A 5,099-nucleotide genomic window follows, 5' to 3' on the forward strand; every position below is an offset into this window, starting at 1 on the left:
AACCAGCCGCCAAAGCAAGAAGATAATTAAATGACTTTCAACCTAGTGTGATTTATAATTATTTATCTGAAGAGTGTTCCTCGAACTCAACTTGGGTTGCTGAGTTGTTCTCCCAGGACCCCTAAATACCGATGTGTCCTATTGTTTTACTTACAGCATCAGCACAGTTCCCAAGAGATAACTCTTGGGTTTGTCAATGACACCAATGTTACTGATCTTACAGAAAATGGCCAATATTGATATCACTGTAAGGCATCTTTCCTATCTGTCTATTCCAGTTCCCTCTCATTCTTGTTGTAGGCTGTGTTTCTTTTGCCTGGTGCAATCTGTACCTTATTGATTCTAGAATTCAATTGAGTCTCCAATTCATATTGACCTTAAGTGAGTTATCCAATGTCTTCAAAGTATGAGAACATAAAATGCTGTATCTTCATGCAGTGTAAACACTAGATGAGATCATGTATAATAATAAACAGTAAATCCTGCATCAAAGTGGACCACTATTGTCACTGAAGTTAAAACTCATCTACTATCCTGTGATGTTGCTCTCCATTTTCTGGTACCAGCACTCAAGTTGTTCTTCATTCTCTTATTCTTGTATCTTTTGAAATACAACTGAAGGGGTTTGGGTCAAAAAAACAATGTGAGATAATTGTTTTTCTATTGTAATCTTAACAATTGTATCAAGAATTTGATTTCCCCTATGCACACTGAAAGACCTTCCCTCTAAGGTATAAAGAGTAGCTTGCTTAAGAATACCATGCCATTTTGTCTTCTTTCTTTCCAATTTGTATCCCTTTCACCTTCTTTTGCTGTCTGATTGCTCTGGCTAGGATTTCAAGTACTATATTGAATAGGTAGGGAGAGAGTGGGCAGCCTTATCTAGTACCTGATTTTAGTGGGATTGCTTCGAGATTCTCTCCATTTAGTTTGCTGCATATTGCTTTTATTATGTTTAGGTATGGGCCTTGAATTTCTGATCTTTTCAAGACTTCTATCATGAAGGGGTGTTGAATTTGATAAATGCTTTCTCAGCATCTAATGAGATGATCATGTGGGTTTTTTGTCCCTTTGAGTTTGTTTATATAGTGGATTACTTGATGGATTTCCATATATTGAACCATCCCTGCATCTCTTGGATGAAACCTACTTGATCATGATGGATGATTGTTTTGATGTGTTCTTGGATTGGGTTTGCAAGAATCTTACTGAGCATTTTTGCATAGATATTCATAAGGGAAATTGGTTTGAAGTTCTCTTTGTTGAGTCTTTGTGTAGTTTAGGTATAAGTGTAATTGTGGCTTCATAGAATGAATTGAGTAGTGTTCCTTCTGTTTCAATTTTGTGGAATAGTTTAAAGAGTATTGATATTAGGTCTTCCTTGAAGGTCTGATAGAATTCTATACTAAACCCATCTGGTCGTGGGCTTTTTTTGGTTGGAAGACTTTTAATAACTCCTTCTATTTCTTTAGGCATAATGGAGCTGTTTAGATGGTTTATCTGATCCTGATTTAACTCTGGTACCTGGTATCTGTCTAAAAAAATTGTCCATTTCATTCAGATTTTCCAGTTTTGTTGAATATAGGCTTTTGTAGTAGCTTCTGATGTTTTTTTTTTTTTTTAATTTCCTCAGTTTCTGTTGTTATGTCTCCCTTTTCATTTCTGATTTTGTTAATTTGGATGCACCCTCTGTGCTCTCTGGTTAGACAAAGGGTTTTGTTTTGTTTTGTTTTTTAATCTCGTTGGTTTTTTTTCAAAGAGCCAGCTCCTGGTTTTGTTGATTCTTTGTATAGTTCTTTTTGTTTCTACTTGGTTTATTTTAGCTCTGAGTTTGATTGCAAGCTGGTACAACACCCTGGAAATCAGTCTGGAGGTTCCTCAGAAAATTGGACAGAGTACTACCCGAGGACCCAGCTATACCACTCCTGGGCATATACCGAAAAGATGTTCCAACATATAACAAGAACACAGGCTCCACTATGTTCACAGCAGCCTTATTTATAATGGCCAGAAGCTAGGAAAAAAACCCAAATGCCCTTCAATGAAGGAATGGATACAGAAAATGTGGTACATTTACACAATGGAGTACTACTCAGCTATTAAAACCAATGACTTCATGAAATTCTTAGACAAATGGATGGAACTAGAAAATATCCTCGGAATAACTCAGGAACTCAAAACATCCTGAGTGAGGTAGCCTAATCACAGGAAAACACACATGGTATGCACTCACTGATAAGCGGATATTAGCCCCAAAACTCAGAATACCCAAGATACAATTTACAGACCACATGAAACTCAAAAAAGATGGAAAACCAAAGTGTGAATGCTTCGTCCTTCTTAGAAGGGGGAACAAAGTACTCACAGGAGGAAATATGGAGACAAAATTTGGAGCAGAGACTGAAGGAAAGGACATCCAGAGACTGCCACACCATATACAGTCACCAAACCCATCTTACTGATGCCAAGAAGTAGGTGCTGACAGGAGCCTGATATTGCTTTCTCCTGAGAGGCTCTGGCAAAGCCTTACAAATACAGAGCCAGATGCTCAGGCAGATGACTGAGAACAAGGTCCCTGATGGAGGAATTAGAGAAAGGACTTAAGAAACCAAAGAGGTTTGCAATCCCATAGGAAGAGAAACAATATCAACCAACCAGACACCCCAGAGCTCCCAGGGACTAAACTTTCAACTAAAGAGTACACATGAAGTGACCCATAGCTCCAGTCCCCTGTGTAGCAGAGGGTGGCCTTATTGAGCATCAATGGGAGAGGAGACTCTTGGTCCTATGAAGACTCGATGGATGCACCAGGGAAGGAGACTGCCAGGTCAGGGAGGAGGGAGGGAGGGGGTGCATGGGTGGGGGAATACCGTCATAGAAGTAGGGGGATGGGGGATGGAATAGGGGTTTCTGGAGGGGAAACTGGGAAAGGGAATAACATTTGAATGTAAATAAAGAAAATATCCAAAAACAAAAAAAGAGAGAGAATAGAATGCCATGATCTACTTTACTTACAGTTCTTTTTCCTTTGAATTACCTCAGACTTTCACATTGAGTTCAGTTACTATCAAGTCATCTTTTTTTAAAGATTTCTTTCTTTCTTTCTTTCTTTCTTTCTTTCTTTCTTTCTTTCTTTCTTTCTTTCTTTCTTTCTTTCTTTCTTTCTTTCTTTCATGTACAGGAGTACACTGTAGTTGTCTTCAGACACACCAGATCTCATTACAGATGGTTCTGAGCAACCATGTGGTTGCTGGGAATTGAACTCAGGACCTCTGGAAGAGCAGTCAGAGCTCTTAACCGCTGAGCCATCTCTCCAGCCCCTCAAGTTATCTTGTACTGAGGGACTGCACTGTGTCCTCACAAAATTTGTATCATAAAGCTTGGTCCCTAATGTGGTTTTGGATTTATCTCCTATCAGGAAGTGATTTAACTTAAATAATTTCATAATAGCGGGGCCCCAACCAACTAGATCTGTTGTCCTCCCATCCCCACCCCTCAGGCCACCCAAGAAGAGGAGCACAATGGAACACTTTTTTACAGATGGTTGTGAGTCACCATGTAATTGCTGGGAATTGAACTCAGGACCTCTGGAAGAGCAGCCAATGCTCTTAACTTGAGCCATCTCTCCAGCCCAAGGATTAGGACAAAACAGGGGTAAGGAATCTCTCTGTAGACAACCACAGGACCTTCACCAGAAATGAAAGGATTTAACATTGGTCTTGAACAAATAATTCCTCTTAATACATCCAGTATATGATATTTTGCTAGAGTAGCCAGAGAGGTAATGATCACTGACTTTACTGAAGATACACAGAAATATAAAGACATACTCCTCACCCAACCCCCACATGCATGCATACACACAGATTATACTAAGGTAGGGATGTGGGACATTCAAATCACATACAATACCTTTAAGGTTATCAAAATGTGTTCTCCTCAACACAGAGTTGGAGGTAGATTCCAGCTTCTTCAACTCAAGTGGTGTTCTGTCTTTCTTATCTTCTTTGTATATTTCTGTTCATCCTGAACATCATTACTAGATTCAATTTTCCAAAATATTTTCATTAATATTATATTATCTCTAGTGAATCCTTAAGCTATTCATGGATCAAATTCAGATTCCTCATTCTGGCACCCCAGGCACAGCCTACATATGGCTTTTCATAAGCAGCTGGCAATTTTTAAGAAGCTTTTTTTCATATAGTACAATAAAGTTGATGGCCTCATATTTAAATTAATCACTTGTCCTTACAATATCCCTCTGAAGATCAAGTAAGATAGTAAGCAGAATACTTATTAGAGTATTGGGACATATTAAGAATTCAGTTAGCACATTTTCTAATCATTCATTTTGATCTCCACTAATGTATTATTTTCTTGATACCTGACATTTCTAAGCCATTTAATATGTACTGAAATTTACTTAAAATGTTGAATCCATTAAACATCGAGATAACTATGTCATCTGTTCTATGCATTAGCATATTGACCCAAGAAAGTTATAGAAATTGCCTAAAGTCATGGGGAGGCAAAGCTGAAAAGAGAGTTTATACTGGAGCAATATGTTTCCAGATTTCATGGCTGTTTATTATATGTGTCATGTCACATATTTCTGAAATACTTCCTGAATATTCTGTCATTTTTATTCTCACAAATTCAACATGCTAGGTTCTCTGATTTGCCATATGTAGCTTACATTTTAATGATGCGTGTGCATACATTATATATGTCATGTAATATAAATAGATTACTATGTTTTCCTCAATTTGTATTTTATCTCCTATTGGCATGAGTTATTTTATATTTTTATAAGTTTCTGGAAGCCTTTACCAGAGACCAGAGAGATTAGAAAAAGTAACAGTCTAGGATTACATATTTGAACATATATGATTGATTAAAAGACTACCTGGAGCATATGTCAATAAAAGCCAAAGAGAAATTTACTTAGAATAAATTAAATAAATATCATAACACGTTTGACATGCAAGGGTATGTGCGCATGCATGTCTGCATGTGTGCACATGTATATGCACATGCACAATACGCTATAGATAAGTTTTAAAAAGAACTATAAGGTGGTGACATTGCATACTTTT

Source organism: Rattus rattus, chromosome 8, assembly GCF_011064425.1.
Source record: "Rattus rattus isolate New Zealand chromosome 8, Rrattus_CSIRO_v1, whole genome shotgun sequence".
Taxonomy (NCBI): domain Eukaryota; kingdom Metazoa; phylum Chordata; class Mammalia; order Rodentia; family Muridae; genus Rattus; species Rattus rattus.